The 26559-nt window shown below is 43.6% G+C and overlaps 1 protein-coding gene across 1 annotated transcript in view; it reads left to right on the top strand.

Moving 5' to 3' along the window:
- The window catches only part of AKAP13 (A-kinase anchoring protein 13), a 243512-nt gene that overhangs the window by 9247 nt on the left and 207706 nt on the right, over positions 1-26559 (top strand). The gene's annotated exons all lie outside the window — the stretch shown is intronic.

Raw genomic sequence — 26559 nt, forward strand, 5'->3', positions numbered from 1 at the left:
TGGGTGATGACATTATGTAAGGAGCAGATGTTTGGGTGTAGCAATTTTCCTTATTGCATTTAAATCCTATTAAAATACTTTAAGAGCGAGGACTTGGCTTTTAGAGAGCTAATGATTCATTGGTGGCTACATGGGCACAGTTGGAGGCATCTCTATTTATTTATTTTTCCGAGTAATCAAGGGTTGCTTCTGTGTGAAATGTGTGCACTGGGAGGCACAGGGTGGGCTCCATATATACTCTTGATCACGTGAATGGGAGGGAGGTTGTGACTCAGAATGGAGCAAAAGTGAACAGGCTGAGCCACTGCCCAAATACCTTCCCCACAAGGGTGGAATGGGGAATCTGCCCCCATACCCCAATGCTTCTTTATAGCTTTTTTCATATTATACAGTATTTATTTTGTTTTATCATAAAAGGTAAAATACAAAACATAAAACCAAAACCATACGTCCAGTACTTACAACAATGAAAAAAAATATTGGTGTATAAAAAAAGAGAAAATGGACACTAAAAAAGCTGGACACTAAAAAAAGAAAAAAAACCCCAGTAAATTCTCCTCCCTTTTTACATGCATGCATGCATGCATGCATCCATACATATATACATATTAAAAACATATATATATATATATAAGAAAAAATAGAGCAATTCAACAAGTTAAACCAGGGGTCTTCAAACTCGGCCCTTTTATGACTCGTGGACTTCAACTCCCAGAATTCCTCAGCCAGCATGCCTGGCTGAGGAATTCTGGGAGTTGAAGTCCACGAGTCATAAAAGGGCCGAGTTTGAAGACCCCTGAGTTAAACATTACACCAACGCTTCTTTTTATCTTTTTAAATACTTTAAAATCTTTTAACGTTTCAATCTTTTGAAACCCAATTTTTTATTTTATCGGCTTCTCTCTCTGGACCCCCAATGATTTTGCTCCTATTCCGTTCAATTTCCAGAAAGTCATCCGCAAATGAACAAGACTGGAGTTCTAAGAAGCTTAGCTTAAGCTTTGCAATGTTCCCTTAGACTGGAAAAAATAGAAAGCTGGGAATGATGTCGCTGATATTTGGATGTGTTTTTGTTGTTGTTGCTGTTGTTGTAAAACCTACTCCTTTTGCCTAAGCTGCAGATGGGACACTGGTCTTCTGGGGCTGCTGGTGACGCCTGCAGTATCGTTCATGGAGGCATCTGCAGAAGAGGGTGGTGGTCAGAGAAGTCAAAATAGAAACCGTGGCCACAGATTTGAAGCCAACTTCCCTAGAAGGTTTGTTGCCTGCATGTACCTGACCCATTTCCGCTAGGGCTACGCAATCTTTGTGAGGGATTTAGAAGAAGGGCTTCAGGTTTCACTTTCATGAAAGTGGACCTCTTTTTTGGGGGGGGGAGTCTTCTCAATTTAGGGTAAGTTTAAAAGCAGCGTGATTTCACAGTGTGTTAGTTTTTCTTTTTTGCATCAGTCTGCTGGCGAGCTGGTTACAGCTCCGTTCTGCTGGAAATCGGGCAGGCTGTGTCCTCGGATTCCTCCGTTGTTTGCTTGCCCTTGTGGAAATAAAAAGAAAAAAAAAGAAAGGTGGTGCACCTGTCTTTTATCTTAATCAGTGTTGATACAGAGCACTGTGTTGAAACAGTTAAATCTGCCTCAACTTTAAGCGTTGGCCTGATTGCAAAAGGTAACCAGGGATTATGTGCAGGTGAATGAGCAGTTGGCACCTTTGTTAGGCTCCGGCTATGACCCACTGATCCACATTGTTGGCTGAACTGGGAAAAACATGGTTAAATGGAATAAACCATAGTTAGTTTGATTGTGGGTGATGTATCATGTGCGCACAACCTTCTTTTAGAGCAGGGGTCTTCGAACTTGGCCCTTTTATGACTTGTGGACTTCAACTCCCAGAATTCCTCAGCCAGCATGTCTGGCTGAGGAATTCTGGGAGTTGAAGTCCACAAGTCATAAAAGGGCCAAGTTTGAAGACCACTGTTTTAGAGGTATCTCCCAATTTCCCAGTCCCATGTAGCTCTTAATGTTCTCTGGTCCTCTGAGTAAGGTTCTTTTCTCAGTTAGAACCACTTTGTCGTTGTCTTTATCTCAGCTTCTGTATTTTATTGTTCTCTATGATGTTTTTATCTTGTTTCTAATCTGTCAGCTGCCCAGAGTCATATGTTTGAGAAGGGCAGCCAGAAAAATTGAATGAATGAATCAAACAAGCTGATAACCTCCCTCAGCCACCAGACATGGCTGAATTGCATTCTACCCCTTCCATAATCATAACTATCCCTTGGAGCAATCTTATCTTTCAGAACCAGCCAACTATAAATGAGTAGAATTCTTCATGCAAGTGAAGAAAATTTTGGAAAGGTGAGCGAGTATTTGCACAAAAGAGAAGCAGGTAACGTTGTTTCTCCTCTGTACATAGCAGAGGTAATAGAACAGGGGTCTTCAAACTTGGTCCTTTTATGACTTGTGGACTTCAACTCCCAGAATTCCTCAGCCTCCTCCAATTCTGGGAGTTGAAATCCACAAGTCATAAGAGGGTCAAGTTTGAAGACCCTTGTAATAGAATGACCCTGTTGGAAGAAAGATGCCTCATCATTCACAGCCCTTGTGAAGAGGCAGCCCCTTTGCTTCAGTTGAGTAGGCAAGCAAAAACATTGGCAACCTTAACTAGGACCTCTGGGTAGCTTATTTGCAAAGCTGCCTTAGAAATTCAGCCTTAGCTCTTGTGAGTCCATTAGCTTTATTAAATAATACTTAGCTGCATTCCTTCTGTGGAATTAATCTTTGGATTGGTTTAGAAGCCAAAGACCTTACCTTTATGTTGTTTAGTAAGTTAATGATAAGGAAGTACCGACCCAGTGCCAGCAGAAAGAATTTCTCAGCACGGCACATCAATAGCACACGCATAGAGTTTGAAATTAGGGCATTTATAGAATTCACATCTGATTTGATCACTCTGCATGACTTTTTAAAGCTAGCTGTCCATGTGTCTGCCTAAACCGTGGAATGCAAGGAGAATTTTCCTTCAATAACATTATTAAAAAAAACAAAACCATACATCTCCAGTTTTTAGTAAAAGTGTGCAATCCAATCTATTTATTTATATGAGAATAAACAGTCTAGGCTTCTTTTTTTTGCAAATGTAAACTGTAACTTGATAGGTTGTGGAAATGGAGGTTTTAAATGCAGTTGTTGATTCCTTCCCTGATTTTAGCGGTCCTGCAGAATGATGGAAAGTGTGGAGATTTATTTTCAATTGCTTGAAACCAGTTTTGACAACTGTCTTGTATTATCTAAGTTTATGCGATGTGCCGTGTTGTGCAAATTGCCATTGCTGAGTACACAAACATGCCTGGCCAAAATCCAGGACAATCTTAACCCGAGCTTGCCAAGGGCCCCTCTGAATAGTCTATACATACAACCTTGATATAGCACTTCCCACATACATTCAAACAAATCACTGCAATCTTTTTTTAAAAAATACAGTAATTTTATTAAGAATTCTAATTACAACAGTAAAAACTAATGCAAGCTGAAAAAATTACAAGGATAACAAGAAAAAGAAGGTGCAGAAAAGAAAGACAAAAGGGAAATCTGATAAAGGAAAAGAAAAGACATATATAAAGAATTGATTTCCCATTTTCATCACAGATACAAATAATATTTTATTAACCTATCACTCTCTCAAAAGTCCCATCTTTTATTTATCATTTATCCAGGGCTTTTTTTCTCATAGAACGCTCCGAACGGAGTTCCGGCACCTTTTTTGGATGGAACCTTGTAGGGTTGGCAAGGTGGGTTGTATGACATGTGTGAGTTCCGGCACCTTTTTCTTTTACAAAAAAGCACTGCTTTTATCCCATCTTTTATTTATAAACAAATCCATAAACTTTGTCATTTCAGTCCTGATATCAGCAATAATCCAATAAGGGATGCCAGCTAACAAATATGCATTTTAGCTTGATCAGATAAACCAACTTTATATTCATACCTTTTACTTCTAACAGTTTCGATCTTTAGTGCTTTCAAATAATATCCTAGAACTTTATATCTTTTCATTTTTTTTCTTTGCCCACCCCCTTCCTCCCCCCCCCACCCCAGTTGCTGATATTCTATAATTCATCAACTTTTGTTCTTCCCTGCACTTAAAATCTTGGCTAATAATTTTCTTTTGTGAAATGTTCACAACATTTTATGTTCCGTATCTTACGCCCTTTCATTCCGCACATAGTTTCTTTATGGAAATCTTGTTACTTTCCATTTAAACCTTATGCAGCGTTCCCCTTTGGAACTCTGCCACCAAACCTTTTCAGGGTTTAAAGAGGAAATGCTTAGCAACCACCTTTACCTGGTTAATATTTTCACAAGCTTTCAGGGCTAAAGTGGAATCTGCTTGACTGATTGGAGGATATTTTGCTCAGTCAAGGTCAAAATGCCTCTAAACTTTGAAATCCATTTTCCTGCCCCTTTTTCCAAATCATTTGTTCTCACAACTCAGAGGCTCTTGTCATATATATTTTTTTTTAACGTTTTCTTTCAGATTTCCCAATTGCCACAATTTGTTGGTTATTCTACATATAACTTTATCGTGGATGGTGATGGATCCCTTTTTGACAACAAAACATAAAACATAAAAAAACAGATCTTTTTTTTTCTTTTTTTTATATAGTTATAAAACCTTGAAAACATTTTAAAGGAAATGGACATTATTATACAGTAGGATATCATTTACATAACTAGCCCCCAAGCTACTGGAAATAAAATATTTTTTAAAAATAAGAGGAAATGGTGTGATGGACGCTAATAACAGGGTTGGTCCCACTGTAGCTAAATGGGTCCTAGTGTTAGATTTAAACCTGCAATTGGACTTTCTGTTTATTGGGGGGGGGCGGGCAGAATTGCAGAACAGAGACTTTTGTCTTAGAGCAGACATGTCAAACACAAGGCCCGGGGGCCGGATCCGGCCCGCGAAGAGGTTTCATGTGGCCCCCGAAGCCATCCTGGAAACAGTGAGGGAACGGCCCCCGCTGCCTTGGCCCTGGCCCAGAGACCCTCCTTCTGCCAGAGACCCCCAGATCTGTCCCACTCCTGGCCAGGTCCCCATAGGCACCCTTGATGCAAATGATGTAGAGCTGGCCACACCCACCCAGTAGGCCATACCCACTTTAGCCACACCCACTCAGTAGGCCACGCCTACCCTGGCCATACCCACCCGGCCCCCTGAGGGCAACCGCAATGCTGATGCAGCCCTCAATGAAATTGAGTTTGACACCCCTGTCTTAGAGGGTTTGCTTCATGTTTCCATTACAGATTGAGTGAGGAAGTTTCATTTTAGTGCAGTGATTAAGGCACCAGGCTAGAAAGTAACAGACTGTGAGTTCAAGTCTCACTTCAGCCATGAAAGCCAGCTGGGGGACTTTGGGCCAGTCACTCCCGCTCAGTCTAGTTGACCCCACAGGGTTGTTGTGGGGAAAATAGGAGGTGGAAAGTGTGCTGGATATGTTCACCGCCTTGGGTTATTTGTAAAAAATAATAATAGCCATAGCACTTAGACTTATATACCGCTTCACAGTGCTTCAGAGCCCTCTCTAAGGGGTTTACAGAGTCAGCCTATTGACCTCCAACAATCTGGGTCCTCATTTTACCAACCTCGGAAGGATGGAAGGCTGAGTCAACCTTGAAGCCGGTAAGGATCGAACTGCTGGCAGCCGTCAGTCAGCAGAATTAGCTTGCAATACTGCATTCTAACCACTGCGCCACCAGTGGTTAGAATTGTATTGTATTTTAAAATACAATTTTTAAAAATAACCTAACTGTGACCTTGAAATGCTGTTTAATTTACTAAAACTGATCCAGCCCTAGGACGTGGAACACCACGGGGTGGTTGAAGTGGGATGGTTGCTAAAACCTGCCTCACTAACAAGTTTGAGGACACAAGAGTTGAACTCGGGAGATTTGTCGCCTTGCGTGCTCTTGAGTTTCACTGTGGCTCTTGGCCGGTATTCTGCAGATAACAACCCGATGATAATAATTTTCTTTCCTCCCCAATGGCAATGTGTCTGCTACACACCTAAGCACTTTCCCAACCTGCTGGGCGCGCAGATGCTTTGCGTTGCATTACCTTCATCCAGCTTTGCAAGCCTCTGGTGACTAATGACTTTTGGCCTCTGCAGTGACTGTTGTCAGAGCTTCTAGAAGTAAAATTGCGCTGGGCCAAGCTGTTCTCTGAAAGATTATAGAGTACGTGATGGTTTGTTGGCAATGTTTCATTTGATCATGCTGTTGGTTCCAAGTGCAGAAATGCTCCATGGGAATTTAGAAAGAAAGGTCCCCAACCTTTTGGACACCAGAGACCGGTTCTATGGAGAAAGGTTTTTCCATAGACCGGAGAGTGCGCGGTTTTTTTGTGCTGCCTGCATCCCGCGAATGGGGCTTTGCTTGTTTGCACGGCCTGGTTGCTGGCATGCCACAGCCTGGTAGCAGTCCACGGACCGGGGGTTGGGGACCCTTGTTTTAGGATATAGCCCTTGGATTCGATAGCGGTATCATGGGTGATGAGTTCAGGCAAGGAGTTATGGATGATAGATACGGATGGTCCTCGCCTTACAAAAGTTCATTTAATGACCATTCCAAGTTACAATGGCACTGAAAAATGTGACTGACGACCGTTTCACAGTTACAACCTTTGCAGCATCCCCATGGTCTTGTGATCAAAATTCAGCTGCTTGGGCCTCTGGTTCATATTTATTTGGGCGTTAGAAACGGCTCGCTGCTCTTGTTAAAATCCAGGACTTTCTTGTTGGATTTAGAGTTTTGGCCTTTTGGTTTTTGATTGATATCTTCTCCGCTGCAGTTTAATCTTGTGGGGAAACACTATCCCATTATCAACTGAAGCACTGCTGAAAAAATGAAATGGCCACTGCATTCATTTAAGAATCCATCTCACTGGGTTCCACTGACTTTGTGGGAAGTTGAAAGTCAGGGTTAAGAAAACTCAGAACTCTGCAAATGAATTTGGATTTCAGTGTCCCTCAACCTCTGGTATTTCAGTGGGTAAATACCAGAGTTGTATAGAACAGTTTGGATGGTGTTAAGCAGATCAATTTTAACCTACAGTTAGGTCAATAAATAGAGGCTTCTACAAGGATGACTGCAAGGCGATCAAACCGGTCAGTCCTAGAGGAGATCAACCCTGACAGCTCTTTAGAAGGCCAGATCCTGAAGCTGAAACTCAAATACTTTGGCCACCTAATGAGAAGGAAGGACTCACTGGAGAAGAGCCTAATGCTGGGAAAGGTTGAGGGCAACAGAAGAAGGGGACAACAGAGAATGAGGTGACTGGATGGAGTCACTGAAGCAGTGGGCGTGAGCTTAAATTCCCTCCAGAAGATGGTAGAGGACAGGAAGGCCTGGAGGAACGTTGTCCATAGCGTCGCGATGGGTCGGACTCGACTTCGCAGCTAACAACAACAACAACAAGAAGGATGGGGGTCAAACTGTTTTCCAGAGCACCATAAGGCAAGGCAAGAAACAATGCATGGACACTAACCAGAGAGAGAAGCAACCTAGAACCAAGGAGAAATTTCCTAACGGTGAGAGCAATCAACCAATGGAATGGCTTGCCTTCAGGAATTGTAGGTGCTTCGTCACCGAAGGCTTTCCAAAAGAGACTGGACAGTCATTCGTCTGAAATGGTATAAGGCCCTCCTGCTCGAGCAGTGGCTTGGACTAGAACGACCTCCAAAGCTCTCTTCCAAGTCTGCTATTCTGTGTTCTACGTCAAGATTGTGATATGTAGCATTCACATTGGAGAATCTTCAGAAATTCTGCTTGCCCTCCTATCCACGAAGACGGTCAACGCCTTCATTATTTTTAGTTTCTGTGTTCTTGAAGCATGGGGCTGGAGCAATATTTGAAACTGAGAAGGTGAACTAAATGCTTTTTTTTTTTGGTCTTCCGAAGCTGTAGAGCTCTTATTGAAACACTTGCTTTCTGGAGTCACTCAGCCTTGTATCAGCCCAAGATTGTTAATGAAAGCGGGGCTAAAAATTAAACATTAACTCATCCAATTGAAGCAAAATGAAAATGACTCTTTGCTGGATCGTATTGCTGAGCAGGGGCAAACTGGGAGGCGGGGTGGGGGTGGGGGTGGCTGGCTGAATTTGTTTGCATTACACACTTCCTTTTTGCCTTTTTAGCTTCTCCTAATTGCAGGATAATCGACAGGAAGCCTGATGTTTAGTGACTTTAGAAAAGTTCTGTAACCAGGGTATAATTTAAAAATTGTGATAGAGATAGTAAGGAGTTATCTGTTAAAACTGAACTCCCAGGTTTTGGTTTCTGCGCAAAGAAAGACAGTTACAGTTAAAGCCAAATATCTCTCTTATATTCTTCAAGAGGTGGTACATCTTTTGTTTCCCTCTTACTGTAGGTCAGGGGTCTTCAAACTTGGCCCTTTTATGACTTGTGGACTTCAACTACCAGAATTCCTTGTGCCTGGCTGAGGAATTCTGGGAGTTGAAGTCCACAAGTCATAAAAGGGCCAAGTTTGAAGACCCCTGCTGTAGGTGATTGAAAAGTGGTGACTTTGTGACTGGGTGTGAAGTGGAGACCACATTACCAGTTACAAGTAGTCCTTGACCTAAAACGATTCATTTAGTGACTGTTCCAAGTTGCAACAGCCCTGAAAAATGTGACATATGACCAGTTCTCAGACTTAACGGCTGTTGTAGCCTCCCCACGGTGATATGATCAAAATTCGGGCGCTTGGCAACTGGCATGTATTTATGACGGTTGCAGGATCCCGGGGTTATATGATCATCTTTTGCAACCTTCCCAACAAGCAAAATCAATGGGGGAAAGCCAGATTTGCTTAACTATTGCACGATCCACTTCACAGCTGTAGCGATTCATTTAACAACCACGACAAAACTTGACTTAACAGCTGCCTTGCTTAGCAGCCAAAATTTTGGGCTCAACTGTGGTGTAAGCCGAGGATGGTCTGTATTCAGTTCTGTGACCATAAAAGAAAAAGGCCAGCTTTTAACCACTTGATTTTTATGGAGAATCCTACTCAGCCATTGGAACTTGTATGTAGCAAAATGCTGATTTTGATCTTTCAGTATCAAGGTTCAGTTACTCCGATTTCACAGAATACGTCATACCCTAAGACTTCGTTCAGCTTTTTCTGAACTGGAGCACTTGGTTAAATTTAAAGCCTTTGCAGGACAGACTTTCACAGAATCCCAGGACTGGAACGAGACACCGAGGGAGCCTTCTTGTGTATTGTCAACGCTCCACGATTTTGCAAGACACTTTTCTTGAACATGCACTTTGCTTTTTGGTGCCAGGCTTTTCATTTGAAAAGACCCGGCTACCTAAGTTTGACTGATACGTAAGTAAATAAATTTGCACGTTGGACAACTTGTGTTCAACCCGTATTAGCTGGTTCTTTAGCTTCTCACGAAAGTCTATTCCTGCAGGATGTTGCAAATCTTGTAAATGCAAGCCAGTTGCCAGGCGCCCAAAATGCAGTCATGGGACTGCAGGTTGTGTGTGTGTGTGTGTATAGCTGTCAGAACTTCAGAACAGGTCATTAAGTAGCTCTGGGGAAGTCCGTTGTAACTTTGAACAGTTGTTAAATGAGGACTATCTGTAAGACTCCTTTCCCTCCCTCTTTCCCTCCCTCCCTCTTGTCAACAGATCATGGTTTGTGTGTGCACCCTGTGGTCCTCCAGATATTGTTCCATTCAAGCTCCCAATACATCAACCAGCACAGCCAAGGATGAAAGATGTTGGGGTTTTTTCGTCCAACATTGTATGGAGTGGCTCAAAGTCCCCACTTTGCTCCTTGAATTAAATATTTTGTTTTATATTCCTAGATAGTATAACACACCACAACTTTTTATTTAGCTGCAGAGAAAGTTTAGAATTTAACTTCCAGCTTCCCTTGGGGCAGACATTTCAAAATCGCAACCTCATGTGACGTCGCGCAACGTATCTGAACTTTTTCTCCGTTGCCGGCAATGGGGTGGGCGCAGTTTTGGGATGATGCGTCCGGCTCGCGGGCTGGCAGTTTGACACCCCTGCCTTGGGCGGGCTTCCTTCAGGAAAAAAAAATGTCAGTGGAAGTTACTAACTGGCTTCCGAGCGGCTTTTTAAAATCTACAATCTTCGCCTTTTTCCAGAAAATTCACGAAGGAAGTGCTATAAACCTGACCAGCTCTGTTCCGTCATCAGGGCAACTCCTGCTGCCTCGGCTGCCCTCCAAATCTGTCGGAACCTGTCAAGCTGGTTATTAGTCTTCTGCCAGAACTGAACTGCCGGGCTGGGTAAATAGCACCTCTCATTTTGGAGCAAAGTTTGGGGGCGGGAGCGGTAATTGAAGCCTGGGCTGAAAGCAAAACTTTGGGTGGCTGCTAGGTGATTCCAAGAACTTGAAACCAGGATGTGGATTTGCAATATTTCTGTTGCTCATCAGGAAGCCTGCATTAGAAATAAATACTTTTGCTTATCTGACCTAGATAATTCAATGATTCCTGCTTAGGGTGTGTGGTTAGATTCTTCTGAAATAACAACAACGTTGGAAGGGACCTTTTCAGGTCTTCTAGTCTGACCCCCTGCTCAGGCAGGAAACCCTATACCAGTGGTGGCGAACCTATGGCACACATGCCAGAGGCGGCACTCAGAGCCCTCTCTGTTGGCACACGTAGCGCCGCCGCCAGCAGCAGGTCCATCAGGCTGCCACCGCCGCAGGAGCCCCGCCCAGCACAAAGGAGGCGAAGCAGGCCACTAGCAAGCTCAAGTAGAAGTGGTGTAGCAGAGGTCACCAACCATTGTCGATTGGTGGACTGGAAGAAAAGGGAGGGGGAAGCATTTTACATGCGTGCATGCGCGCAGGGGGCCGCGAGCACCCACACGCTGCAAATGGGGTGGGGCTAGTGCCTGCGTGATACTCACTAGCCCTGCCCCATTCTTGCGTGGTGCAGCGCCTTGTATCTGCACCCCGCGACAACCATTTTTGCGCCTTGCAGCATGGTGGCCCATTTTTGCCCCCACCCCCGGCTTTTGTATGCCAGAGGTGGCATTCAGAGGCGCCTCTCTGCCCGCCCCCCAGGGCACCACAATGCTGATGCGGCCCTGGCACTTTGCGACAAATAAGTGGGTTCCGGGTTGCAGCTTGAGCACTTGGTCTCTAAAAGGTTCGCCATCACTGCCCTATACCATTTCAGACAAATGGCATTCCAGTCTCTTAAAAACTTCCAGTTTTGGAGGATTCGCTGCTTCTCAAGGCAAGTCGGCCCCCTGATTAATTGTCCTCAGTGTCAGTAAATTCCTCCTTAGTTCTAGGTTGCTTCTCTCCTTGATTAGTTTCTATCCGTTGCTTCTTGTCCTGCCTTCGGGTGCTTTGGAGAACAGCTTGACTGCCTCTTCTTTGGGGCAGCCCCTGAGATATTGGGAGCACTGCTATCATTTAATTTAATTTAATTTATTGAGATTTTTATACCGCCCTTCTCCCCAAGGGACTCAGGGCGGTTCACAGGGCATAAATATAAACACCAATACAAACATTAAAAAATAATTAAATTAATGCCCAAGTTAAAACCAGAATACTAAAACAAACCAATAAAAAACCCAAGTACCCCCATCAGGCCAGACCCGCTAGTTCAAATAAATGGGTCTTCAACCCGCGACGGAAGGATCGGAGGTCTGATGCCATCCGGAGCTCGACCGGCAGTTGATTCCATAACGCCGGAGCACCCACAGAGAAGGCCCTCCCCCTGGGGGCCACCAGTCGACATTCCTTGACAGGAGGCACCCTGAGGAGGCCCTCTCTGTGGGCGCGCACAGGGCGGAGGGGAGTCGACGCCGGCAGCAGGTGGTCCTCGAGGTATCGCGGACCCATGCCATGTAGGGACTTAAAGATCATAACCAAAACCTTGAACCTTACCCGGAAGACAACTGGCAACCAATGCAGCTCACGGAGCAAAGGTGTAACATGGGAGTACCGGGAAACTCCCAAGACAACTCTCGCGGCCGCATTCTGTACCAGTTGGAGCCTCCGAGTAGTCTTCAAGGGAAGTCCCATGTAGAGAGCGTTACAGTAGTCTAGGCGAGAGGTCACGAGCGCATGAGTGACCGTACACAAGGCCTCCCGATCCAGATAGGGCCGCAACTGGCGCACCAGGCGAACCTGGGCAAAAGCCCCCCTAGTCACGGCCACTATGTGATCCTCCAAAGTGAGTCGTGAATCTAGGAGGACTCCCAAGTTGCGAGCCCTATCCACAGGGGGTAAAAGCTCACCCCCCATAGAAAGAGGTGGAACATCCCAGGTGTCTCGGGAAGCCGGAATGTACAGCCACTCAGTCTTGTCAGGGTTGAGTTGAAGTCTGTTCCTCCCCATCCAGACCCGAACCGCCTCCAGGCAACGGGACATCACAGCGAGGGCATCACTGGGGTGGTTTGGGGTCGAAATAAAAAGTTGGGTATCATCAGCATATTGATGATACCCAACTCCAAAACCACGAATGATCTCACCCAGCGGCTTCATATAGATGTTGAACAGGAGAGGCGAGAGGACCGACCCCTGAGGAACTCCACAAGCGAGAGTCCTAGGGGTCGACCTCTGCCCCCCTGCCAACACCGACTGCGAGCGTCCCAGGAGATAGGAGGAGAACCACTGAAAAACCGTGCCTCCCACTCCCAATCCCCTGAGACGCTGCAGCAGGATACCATGGTCGATGGTATCAAAAGCCGCCGAGAGGTCTAATAGGACTAGGACAGAGGAATACCCCCTATCCCGAGCCCTCCAGAGATCATTCACCAGAGCGACCAATGCCGTCTCCGTGCTGTGCCCGGGCCTGAAACCCGATTGGTAAGGGTCCAGATAATCCGCTTCATCCAGGACCAGAGGGAGCTGATGCGCCACCACACTCTCAACAACCTTCGCAAGAAAGCGAAGGTTGGAGACTGGACGGAAGTTGTTCAATACAGCTGGGTCCAAGGCAGGCTTCTTGAGGAGAGGTCTCACCACCGCCTCCTTCAAGACGGTGGGGAAATAACCCTCACTCAAAGAAGCAGATATAACCGCCTGGAGCCAGCCTCGTGTCCTCTCCCTAGCTGCGTAAACCAGCCAAGAAGGGCACGGGTCCAATAAGCATGTGGTGGAACTCAGCTTCCCCATAATCCTGTCCACTTCATCAGGGGTCACAGAATCGAACTCCTCCCAGATAACATTGACAAGACCGCCCGTGTCCTGATCGTCAGACTCTGCCCAGCTGGAGTCCAAACCGGTCCGAATCCGAGCGATTTTATCCAACAGATGTTGACCAAACTCCTCGGCACGACCCTGCAAGGGATCCTCCCTCACCTCCTGATTAAGAAGGGAGCGAGTCACCCTAAACAAGGCGGCCGGGCGATTGTCTGCGGACGCGATGAGGGTAGAGAAGTAATTACACCTCGCCTCCCTCATCGCAGCGAGATAAGACCTAATATAGGTTCTTAACCGCAATCGGTCGGGTTCAGATCGGCTGGACCTCCAGCAGCTCTCTAGGCCCCGTTTCCGCCGCTTCATCTCCCGGAGCTCCGCGGAGAACCATGGAGCTCGCTGGGATCTGCGCCGGGTCAGGGGCCGCAAGGGTACAACCCGGTCGAGTGCCTCAGTGGCTGCCCTTTCCCAGGCTTCCACTAAGGCATCCGCCGAGCTGTGAGCAATGGAGGCAGGTGGAGACCCCAGCGCCGCTTGGAATCTCTCAGGATCCATTAGGCGTCTGGGGCGGTACCATCTAGTTGGCTCCGTACCTCCACGGCGAGGGGTGGCAAAATGGAAGACCAGCCGCAGGAGGTGATGATCGGTCCATGACAGGGGCATAGTAAGTGGAAAGCCCCCACCAAGATCATCCAACCACCGTCCAGATAAGAAAATCAGGTCAAGGGTGTGGCCTCCCTCATGAGTTGGCTCAGAAATTACCTGCGTCAGGTCCATGGCCGTCATGGAAGCCATGAACTCCCGAGCAAGCTCAGATGAACCTCCCAGGGATGGTAGGTTGACGTCTCCCAAAACTATAAGTTTGGGGAACTCAACCACCAACCCTGAGAGGACATCGAGCAGCTCGGGCAGGGCTGCCGCTACGCGACTAGGCGAAATGTACACGAGCAGCAAGCCCAACTGCGCCCCAGAGCCAAATCTCATAAAGAGAGACTCACACCCGACTATCTGAGGAACCTCATGTCGCCCCTCGTCCTTCTCTTCATTAGACTAGACATCCCCAATTCCAGCAACCGTTCTTTATAAGTTTTAGCCTCCAGTCCCCTAATTTAGCTAACTGAAACTGACCATTACTGATTGGGCAAATCATGTCCCTTTGGCCTCTATGTTTGCAAAATTCCCCCTCCCTACTGTTCAGAAAAGTCACAATGAAAAATCTCCTTAGTGATATTAGAACTAAATTGATGGGGACCCAAATTGGTTGGGGGCAAGATGCTGACTCTGTAAACCAATTAGAGAGGCCTGTCAAGCACTATGAAGTGGTATATAAATCTAAGTGCTGCTGCTGATGCTATTGCCGGTCTCTATATCCCAGGGGTGTCAAACTCAATTTCATTGAGGGCCGCATCAGCATTGCGGTTGCCCTCAAGGGCCAGTTGGGTGTGGCCTGGGTGGGCGTGGCCTACTGGGTGGGCGTGGCTAGAGTGCGTATGGCCTACTGGGTGGGCGTGGCCAGCTCTACATCCTTCGCATCAAGGGTGCCTATGGGGGCCTGGGCAGGAGTGGGACAGATCTGAGGGTCTCTGGCAGGAGGAGGGTCTCTGGGCCAGGGCCAAGGCAGCGGGGGCCGTTCCCTCACTGTTTCCAGGATGGCTTCGGGGGCCACATGAAACCACTTCGCGGGCCGGATCCGGCCCCCGGGCCTTGCGTTTGACATGTCTGCTATATCCCATGAATTTGCAGGAACAAATTGCTATTTAGATCAACCGTAGAGCAGCAGATAGCAACCATTATTTGCAGGGAATGAAAAATTAAGGGTAGGCAGTCCTGGACTTACGACCACAATTGAGCCCCAAATTTTTGTTGCTGAGACATTTGTTTTATTTGCCCCATTTTACGATCTTTCTTGCCATATTTGTTAAGTGGATCCCTTCACTTGGTAATTTAGCAACAGGGCTGTAAAATGAATCCGGCTTCCCCATTGACTTTGCTTGTCCGAAGGTCACAAAAGGCGATCACATCACCCTGGGACACTGTGACCGTCATAAATGTGAGTCGGTTTGAATTTTGTTCACATGAGCATGGGGAATGTGGCAAAGGTCATAAGTGTGAAAAACAGTCATACGTCACTTCTTTCAGTGCCGTTGTAACTTCGAACGGTTACTAAATGAGCTGTTGTAAGTCAAGGACAAACTGTAGCCCATTTTGTTGATACATGGGAGATAGCACAGTTTTAGCATTAAAGCAAGTAATAGCATCTAGCTCATTGTGGCTGATGTTGAAACAACTAAGCAAAATTGGATCTGTTAGTGCGTTAATGAGAACCCATCAGAAAATCCCAGGATTTTAGAGTAGAATAGGCAGTTGATGAAACTTACCAGAAGGCGGTAACAACTCACTTGTTGCCAAGAAAGTGGCCCACAGGTATCTATGGAAGGAATAGAATAGAATAGAATAGAATAGAATAGAATAGAATAGAATAGAATAGAATAGAATAGAATAGAATAGAATAGAATAGAATAGAATAGAATAGAATTAGAGTAGAGTAGAGTAGAGTAGAGTAGAGTAGAGTAGAGTAGAATAGAATAGAATAGAATAGAATAGAATAGAATAGAATAGAATAGAATAGAATAGAATAGAATAGAGCTATAAGGGACCTTGGAGGTCTTCTAGTCCTGCCTCCGGCCTATACCATCTCAGACAAGTGACTGTCTAGTCTCTTCTTAAAAATCTCCAATGATGGAGAGCCCACGATTCCTGGAGGCAAGCTGGTTAATTGTCCTCACTGTTAGGAAGCTTCTCCTTAATTCCAGGGTTGCTTCTCTGTTTGAGCAGTTTCCAACCATTGTTTCTTGTCCTGGTGCTTTGGTGAATAACGTGACACCCCCCCCTTCTTTGTGGTAGCCCCTCAGATACTGGAACACTGCTATCGTGTCTCCCCTATTTCTTCTTTTCTTTAGACTGGCCAAACCCAAGTCCTGCAGCCGTTCTTTGTATGTTTTAGTCTCCAGGCCTTTGATCATCTTAGTTGCTCTTCTCTGAATTTTTTGCAAACTCTCAACATGTTTTTTGTGATAGGGTGACCAAAATTGGCTGCAGTATTCCAGGTGTGGTCTCACAAGGATTTTATAAAAGCGGTATTAATGCCTTGCCTGATCTTGATTCTATTCCTCTGTTTATACAGCTCAGGATTGTATTAGGTTTTTTGGCTGCTGCTGCACACTGCTGGCACATAGTCAAGTGAGTCAAGTTGAGCTAGGTTTTGCTAGGGTGCTCACAGCTAATCTACCCACAGAAACGTGCCTTGTAGTGGCTTAAATTGTGTAGATGTACATTTTACTTAAAATATAATAGAAATAAAAGCTTTAGGGATTTGGGGAGGGGCAATATTATGGTATTATGTAAAGATTTATGTAGCTCTCTAGATTAATCTGGTCCACTCATACCCAAAGGGCTGTTATCATTTTTTAGCACAAAGCTTTCTATTTTTGGAAACGCCATGTTTCGTAACAGCAATTCTTAATATAACATAATAAACTTTGTTCAAATCAAGGTGGAACCAGAATGCTTACAATGCTATCTAGATACCAAATCTAGATTGTGAACATCCAGTGTGCCATTGAATTGCGGTGTCTTTCCGTCCCTCCTATTAAGTCATGTACCCTTGAGTTATTATATTCGAGCTGTTTAGCAACATTCCAGTTAAAATCTTTACATTTATTAGAGAGTTTATTTTCCGTAATGAAACATTTTGGTATATTTACTTTGGGGAAGAAAACAAAATCATTTTGAGCCACTACACAGTTTATAAATGCAATACCAATGTATCCTTTTACTTAATAAAAAAATGCTAGATCTCCATACATTTAGAGAAGCAGAATATTGTATTTCTCCAAAAATTCACATCCCTTCCAGACTACAAAGATAACTTTCAAAGACTTGTCCAACAGGGAAAGTGGAAGCTGAAATCAGAAGAGTAATTATAAGTAATATTAGAATTATCAACATTTATATGTTACTTTTTGCTTCAAAAATCCCAAGTTCATACATTAACAACATAACTCTAATGAAATCTTTAAAAAGTCTTTCAGAGAAAGTTTGATACGAAGACACTGGGGCGAGTCTATTGACTTAATATGTTCCTCCCTTACTTTCTATAGCTCTATAGTAGAAGTTAGTCCTCAAAATGATCATAAGTCACTTTCAGTTACATGCTGCTGAAAGCGATTTAGGATCATTTTTCACACTTACGACCATGGCAGCATCCCTGCGTTCATGTGAACAAAATTCAGAGCCTTGACAACCGACTCATCTTTATGATGGTTGCTGTGTTGAGGGGTCACGTGATCCCTTTTTGCAAACTTCTGACAAGCAAAGTCAATGGGGAAGCCAGGTTCACTTAACAACAATTGTAGTGATTCGCTTAACAACGGTGGCAAGAAAGGTTGTAAAATGGGGCAGGAAAAAAATGTCTTTTTAAAAAAAAAAATAAGGAGAAATTGGTAATGCAGGAAGTTTGTCTCTCTTCAGTTTGGATCTTCATCTCTGAAAAAAACCTTCGTTTCTGGAGGTTTTTAACAACAGTTTGGACAGCTACCTCTTGAGAATAATTTAATTGGTTTTCTTGCACAGAGTTGGACTAGATGACCCTTATAGTCCCTTCCAGTATTAAAAGTATGGACACTGATCCTCACTGATATCCCTATCCCAGAATAACAGAGTTGGAAGGGACCTTGAAGGTTCTCTAGAAGGGGGCGGGTTAGGCAACCTTGGCTGTTTTATGACTCGTGGAGTTCAACTCCCAGAATTCCTGAGCCAGCTATGCTAAGGGGAAAGGGAGAGGTTTCCAAGCTGAGCCATGGCTGGCTCAGGAATTCTGGGAGTTGAAGTGCACGAGTCATAAAAAGAGCCAAGGTTGCCTACCCCAGCTTTAGTCCAACCCCCAGCTTGAGAAGAAGACCCTATAACATTCCAGACAGTCCAGTCTCTTCTTAAAAGCCTCCAGTATTTCTGGAGGCAAGTCCTTCCTCAATTAATTGTTTTAACTGTCAGGAAATTTTTCCTTAGTTCCAGGTTGCTTCTCTCCTTGGTTAGTTTCCATCCATTGCTTCTTGTCCTGCCTTCAGGTGCTTTGGAGAATAGCTTGACCCCCTCTTCTTTGGGGCAGCCCCTGAGATATTGGAACACTGCTATCATGTCACCCCTAGTCCACTAGGCTTGACACATCCATTCCTGCAGCCATTCTTCATATGTTCTTCAGAGGACTTTATACAACTCAGGGACAAGAAAGATAACTAGTAATTCTGCTTGAGGAAAGTAGCAATAATACAATATGCTTACTTATTCTCTCCTTTTTAGTTGCTAGAGGTAAAGTCATCTGCTAGTTCCTCAAGAATTAGTCATGGGAACTACCGGTAAATTATATTATTGATTCATGTCTAGGTTGCCGATAGGTTGATTCCGCTACCATGCCCAAGTACTATGTTGGTTTACTTTTTTTGTGACTCAACTCAATAAAATGTAGTTAGTTGTTCTATGCCATAGTGTGCTTTGTGAGCAAGCTGATAATATCATTAAATTGGGCCCATAATTTTTTTTTAAAAAAATCATTTTTAAATTAAACCACAAAGATCTGTTTAATATTATGCTGGGCTGGGAATGATTTTTTTTAAAGGGAGGGGCAATCCAAATTGAGTTATCTCTCCCTCCTCTTTTGCTGGTGTGTTTGTTTTTACAGGATTTTATCTATCCTGTCTTCAGCTCAGCTAAACTGATTTTGAGATAGTGATTAAAGGTTAAGAAAAGTGGCAGGAAGGCAAAGGTAGCAAGGGTCTGTTTTCTTGAAATCTTTGTGTCCTTGAATCAAAACAGCTGGCTGTTTCTTCCCCAGCTTTCTTCATGTTTGCACAACAGTTGTTTTAAGGAGTGATATCTCTGCAAACACTGAAAGATTGGGAAGGTTCTCGTTTTCCGATGGAGGGTGAAGATTGGATCTTCTTTTAGTTGCATTAATATAAAGCAATTAGCAGGTCAAACAGACACGAGCAGTACTGATTATTGTAGTTTTTTAAAAAGTTCTCAAAATCTGAAATAACTGCTTTGGGGGGAGTTGGGATGAATTGCAATTAGGATGGGTGCGAAAGTTCAACTCACAAGCAGCCTTTGGAGCCATAATGTGTGGGGTAGTTGTGCTAGACAAACAGCTAAATTTGACCCAGGACTGTGATTTGTTCAGATAACACCTTTGCTAAAGCTGTTCTGATCAGTGTCTGTTCTGAGCTTGTCGATCAGAAGGTCGGCAAAGCCGCCGTAACAGAGTGAGCACCTGTTACTCGTCCCAGCTTCTGCCAACCTAGCAGTTTGAAAGCACGTAAAAATGCAAGTAGAAAAATAGGGACCACTGCGGTGGGAAGGTAACAGCGTTCCGTGCGCCTTTGGCGTCTAGTCATGCGGGCCACATGACCACGGAGACGTCCTCGGACAAGCGCTGGCTCTTCGGCTTTGAAACAGAGATGAGCACCGGCCCTTAGAGTTGGAAATGACTAGCACGCATGTGCGGGGGAACCTTTACCTTTACCTTAGTAGAAAAAAAAAGTGCACGCCTATTTTAGGAAGCTCACCTGGCATGCTGGAAGTTACAGATTTAGTCCAAATAGAGTTCAGGAGAACATGAGATTAAAATCCTAGAGACCTTCATCCATCCCAGGTGACAATTCCAAGGTAGGTGGGCCCAAATTCTGCCTTCACTATAAAGCCATTTCCTGTGTTGCCAAACGTACCTTAAGAACATCTCAGTGTACCCAGTGACTTCAATTTAGCAGATTTCTTCAGAACGGGGAACTTTTAAAGCATTTACAAATCTGTAAGCAGGCAAATTCAATTGTTACAAACCCTGTTCATTGCATATCCTCCACCCTTCTGCTTCCTTCTTTCCTTCTTTTCACTTTCTTTCCTTCCTTGTGGTGTTGGTTTCAGAGACAATATGTCTATGGCCCAGGCTATGGTTGGTTCTCAGCAATGTTCTTTCTGCTGCTTCTGCAACTGCTTTAGTAACTTGCATGGATATTACCTGTCGAAAGGTAGTACAATTTGTTTTGTGTGCAAAACTCAATGTTCTTCCTTACAACGGAACTGGGTTGTCAGGTTTTTCTAGATAACAATATGAAAGAGGCTTCCTCCAGGACTTATTTGTGCTTGTCTGTCTAGACTACATTTTCTAGCAAAGCCCCATTCAACTGTATTAATTAAATCTGACCCTGTATAGCCTTTAAAAAAACAAACACCCAACATTATTGACTGAGCTAGAAAGTCAATCAAGGTTGGCCTTGGTTAATAACTGGACAAATCTGAGTGGCAGAATATCTGGAATACCCAAGACTGGGGACAAATTATTTCTGCACTATTTTCAGTAAACTACATACATGGATATGACCATGGAGTCACCAGGACTTAAATGTAACTTGAATGCAATTTTAAGTGGTGTGTTGGCAACGTGCCCAGTAATAAGGACTTGATCCTACTGCCTTACTATGCCAGCAACTGATAATTGTGCAGTTGACAGGGGACTTATTGAATTTGCTTATTTATGAAAGGCTTACAATGCTTATCTCAGACTGATGATGACATTTTATTGAAAGTACAGTAAAGATGCCAGATGTTAAACCAATAGAGAATAAAACACAGGAATTGGTTGATCTGCTTGCGAACACTGGAAATTGTAGTCCTAACACTTGACATATGTGCATACAAAATGAAACAAGTCTGCGACAAACCCACTGCATGGTACAATGTAAAGTAGGCTTTCTCTGAAAATCCCACCTTCTCAACTAGGGGAGTGTTGCAAATCTTCTCAGAAGATCATCAGATAAGATTAAGATAAGATAAGATAACCTTTATTGTCTTTTTTTTTTACTGTGAGCACACTGGCCCACATTTAAAATGAAATACATACATATCTATAAATATTAATCACTGTCCATTTTGAATACATCGTGGAAAGGGGAAGCTTGAGAGTTCACCAGGTTGATCCTATATGGATCAGCACTAAGTCTCCTCCCAGAAGGTAACAAGGAAAACAGGTCATGAAGAGGATGTGTAGTGTCCCAGCCAATCTTGTGGACCTTGCTCAAGCAATGCTTGTATGTCACGTCCTGGATGAGAGGGAACTGCCAATAATCTTTTCTGCCGTCCACACCACTCTCTGCAACGCCTTCCTGTCTGAAGCAATGATGCTTCCAAACATTAAATTAACCCTGCTTGCTACTCATGAGGAATTTCTTTTAGAGCCTGGGTGCTCCATTACTGGAGGTTTTTTAGAAGAGACTAGAAAGTCACTTGTCTGAAATGGTATAGGTAGGAGGTCCTCCTGCTTGAGCAGCGGGCTGGACTAGAAGACCTCCAAGATCGCTTCTACCTCTATTCAGTTCTAAATTGCAGTAGAGTACATGTTTGTACCAACTGTTGAACTTCACTTAAATAATGGTGTTTTTGTTACTTTGAGCAGTGAGGAGGCAATGAGGATAGTATGAGTTGAAGATCTTACGATCAGTAGAAGTCTACCTAATTGAGCCGGTTTTGCTGCGTTCTACCCTGTGTACAGTTCTAATACAAAAGTTACAAATCTGCAACAGCTATTAGTGTTTTTAGATTGCTTTCTCCATCTTAAGCCTGGTTGTAGAATTATTCGGCCCACTTGTTCAGCTCTCCGCCCCCTGCCCCCCCTCAATCTTCACTTGCTTTTTGGTCCCACTTAATAAGAAGTTCTGGAGAACTTGAGGAAGCTTGCACATTCCTTTTTCATAGCTTTTTGATGTGTCAGTTATGAATTTGAAGAATCGCAACATTCCATTCTTAACTTAACACCTCTTTTATCTACGCTTGCCTTGACTTATTTTTATTATGTGCTTATGTGTCAATCCATTTTTAATCAACAAAGTCTGAAGGGAAATGAGAAAAGCTTATTTCCAGAAGAGCGTTGTAACTCAACATTGCTGACCCTTGAATGGTTTTGACTGCTGCCAGGACCGGTATTGTCTAAGGTTTTATTATCAAACTTCAAAGGAAATAGAATCCCCATATCTAGGATATTATTAATGCTGGAAATGGTTACACGGCCAATTCAAGTTCACAACAGCCAAGAGAGGTGTGACAATTGATACAATTGAGGAAGTTTGAGATTATTTTTCAGTCTTTGCCACATTTGTTTTAAATAGCAGCCTTTTGAACATACGGGACTTGTTTTCGAACTGTTTTACATGTATAATTTATTTTCTGGAACTTCATTTTTATTTATTCTAGATGTCATTTTAAACAGGTATACTAAACTTGTTCCAAGTCCCTTGCAATATTTTTCATCCTTTCTTTCCTTTCTTTCGTCCCTGTTTCCACATACTTGTTAGTTACTTGCACAGTATTCAGTGTTTGGAAGAAATATCCTTATGGCTAAAAGATTTTAAAGAAATATTAGAGTAGGATTCACATCTTAATACAGAAGATTCCTAAAGGGACTATAAAGATAAAACCAGAGACTTTACTTTGAAGCTTAACGGATAAAGAACGTGGAAAACAAAGTTGGAACTATAATGATTATATATGTTGATGGCAGCAAGTTTACATTATGCACAAAAATGGAAGGACACTTTGATTCCCACGATGGATGAATGGATGCAAAAGTTGATGGACGTAGTGGAGATGGCTAAATTGACAGCTTTGATCAAAGAAAAGAACACAGTTTTGTTTCTGCTTGGAAACTGCTTTTGGACTTTGTGCTTGAGGAGGGGAAAAAAAAGAAACTTTGATTTTTGGCTTTGCTGATTAGATAGATTTGTAATTATAGAAATGGTTAGTGCATACTATTATATAAAAGTAAATAAGTTGAGGTTTCATGTTATTTACCTTGTTTTGTTTTACCAAAAAGAGTTGGAAGTCAATACATTTCTTTTTCTTTTTCCCCTCTACCCTACATTTTTCTCCCTTCCCCTTTTCTCCCTTTATTTTCCCCTTATTTTCAGGTTTTCTTGTACTTATGTATTGTATATTTTGATAAACTAATAAAATGGAAATCGAGAACCACGATAAGGTTTTTTTTCCCTCCTGGTGCAATCGTATAATTTGATGCAGTGGAGAGAGGACCAAAATAATTTTTAAATGGTTGAAATTTAAAGAGATCAAAAAATTGTTTGAGATTCCAGGTGTCTCTCGCTTTCAAGCGATCCGAAGATTGCTCGGTTTTTGTGAGATTTTGGCCACTGTATTTATATATTTAAAACACTATTTTGGAAAAAAATGAAACTCGATGTTCTTCTTCCACCTCAACCTTCAAGATATCCAGCTTTTCAAAGCAACCACCTCCATCTTGGGATTGCATAGCTATCCGCAAATCACAGACTGAGTGAGCTTTGGCAGTTCATAGAATAATAACATCTGTAAGGGCACACCTGGAAAATATTGCCCATCCTGCAGTTAACTGGTAGTGCAATCAGAATGGCCCAGAAATTTTGAATTCGTAATGTTGGCAGGAAGCAGCAATTCTCAGATTTTTGAGTCATGAAGATGTTGTTGAGTATTAGTCATTCTTCATGGTCTCCCTTTTATTGTAAGTTTATTTTCCTTTGGTATAAACCGATGGCGGAACAGTGATTGCAAGCAGCCTACGTATTGTGCATGCGTCCATTCTATAAGTGGTAACATGAAATCACAAAAGGTTGACTTGAGGAAGCCTTTATTGTTGTACTTGCACATTTGGCAGCTGCTAAGGCACATCATTGCTGACATCTGTCTTCTTCTGCAGTGGGCCATTTCAATCAGAGCTGGATGGCCACCATCATTTTAAGTTCCCAGGATTTAAAGGCCATGAAACAGCTGGATCTTGGATGTGCAGGACTGGGTGGCAAGTTAGCACTGGAACTACTATTTGTGATCATGTTTGATAATCATGGCCAAAAGTGATTAAGCATTGCTAAAACCAGGGGCATTAATGGACAAGGATGTTTGCCTCGAATGCTAACTTTAGACCTGGTAGAATGGCTTTCATAGACCTGTATAGCTCTGAACTTTGCTGGATTAGAATTAGACCTTATCTTTGTAGGATGGTTATGACATTAAAGCAGAATCTGGGCCTTCCTTCCTTCCTTCCTTCCTTCCTTCCTTCCTTCCTTCCTTCCTTCCTTCCTTCCTTCCTTCCTTCCTTCCCTCCGTCTCTTCCCAGAAATGCTTTGCGATTGCTTTCTTTCTAGACAACAGGCGGTCCAAGAATACTCAGTTGGCTTTGGGCCTAAGGCAAGTCTAGAGCTCACAATCTTTTGGTTTCTAGCCTGTCGCCTTATCTACTACACCAAACCTGTTCTCTTTTGGAGGAAGTGGAAAGTAAAAAAAATAAGGATTAATTGGGGCTTTTGCTTTTAGGCCAAAAACAAGCTCTGTCTGCAGCTACCGTTCCTTTAGTAAGGTAGTTAGAGTATCGAATTAGGGAGCTACGGTACTGAACAAACCTTGTTCTTCCTGCAAAAACAAATGTTCTAGATAGTCATGGAGCAGAGAAAAAGTTTGCTTCTGAATGCTAGAACCTGTACAGGCTGAGACTTTGCTTTTGAACAAGGTTATTTTAATGAAGTATTAATGCAACCACTGTTGCACGTTATTGGATTCAATGCACTTGCAAGACTGTCAAGTTGAATAAACTATAATATAATATACTACTGTAATACCTGCAGCCTGGGAACCACTGGATGTGTTTGTGTGTAGTGTGTAAGTGCTTTAAGAAACATGAAATACATACATATAAATTATGGGATACAAACATTCACTTAGGTTGACTGTTTCCAAACGTAGGAGGATTAGTTGCAGTTGGGGAATCAGCACTTTGTAGGATGAATTTGGACTGGGATATTTCTATTCAAACCTGTTGGGTGTCAGTTAAAACTTACCAGGTGTCAATCTCAGAATCTTAGTTTATACCTCGTGCGAGGCTATGGTTTGTTTAACCTTGTTTTGTTAAATAAAAATAACTGTTAGCTGGGTTTTGTGCCAAACCTGGGGTCCTAAATCAGTAGCAGGATTCATACAGTCTAGCCCAAAATAAATAATAATAATAATAATAATAATAATAATAATAATAATAATAATAATAATAATAATAATAATTTATTTATTTATTTATTTATTGATGGGATTTATATCCCGCCCTATCTCCTGAAGGACTCAGGGCGGCTCACAATACAACATATAATAAGTACATAAATCAAGATAAAATGAAAATTGAGAACATCAGTGCAATAAAAATTAGAGAATTTTAAAATGAATTAAAAATACTAAATATAAATTAATTGAAATGCCTGTCAGTCTAGGTCAGCTTGGTGGAACAGGTGTGTTTTGAGGCCGCGGCGAAAGGATTGGAGGTTTTGGGCTATCCGAAGCTCAGGGGGGAGCTGATTCCATAGGGTTGGTGCTCCCACAGAGAAGGCCCTCCCCCTGGGGGTCGCCAGCCGACATTGCCTAGCTGACGGTACCCTGAGGAGGCCTTCTCTGTGTGAGCGTACTGGACGATGGGAATTTGTTCCCGGCAGCAGATGGTCCTGCAAGTATCCCGGACCTAAGCCATGTAGGGCTTTAAAGGTAAGTACCAGCACCTTAAATCTCACCCGGAGGGCAACTGGTAGCCAATGCAGCTCACGCAGGAGGGGTGTAATATGGGAGTATCGGGAAGCTCCCATCACAACCCGTGCAGCTGCATTCTGCACCAGCTGAAGCCTCCGGGTGGTCTTCAAGGGCAGCCCCATGTAGAGAGCATTACAGTAATCAATACGGGAGGTAACGAGTGCGTGGGTGACTGTACGTAGGGCATCTCGGTCCAAAAAGGGGCGCAATTGGTATATAAGACGAATCTGGGCAAATGCCCCCCTAGCCACGGTTCCAATGTGATCTTCAAAACTGAGTCGTGAATCTAGGAGGACGCCCAGATTGCGTGCTTTATCAATGGGAGGTAACATCTCTCCTCCTATAGTCAGAGATGGAACCTCTTGGACTAAACGAGATGACGGTATGTACAGCCACTCAGTCTTGGCCGGGTTGAGTCGAAGCCTGTTTTCTCCCATCCAAATCTGTACCGCTTCCAGACAACGGGACATCACATCAAGGGCATCACTGGGTTGGTTCGGGGTGGAGATGAATAGCTGGGTATCATCAGCATATTGATGATATTTCACCCCGAAGCTACGGATGATCTCTCCCAGCGGCTTCATATAGATGTTGAACAGGAGGGGCGAGAGCACCGAACCCTGAGGCACTCCACAATTAAGAGGCCTAGGGCTTGACCTCTGCCCTCCTGCCAACACCGTCTGCGAACGGTCCGAGAGGTAGGAGGAGAAC

This window comes from Vipera ursinii, assembly GCF_947247035.1.
Source record: "Vipera ursinii genome assembly, chromosome: 11".
In the NCBI taxonomy this organism is placed as follows: Eukaryota; Metazoa; Chordata; class Lepidosauria; order Squamata; family Viperidae; genus Vipera; species Vipera ursinii.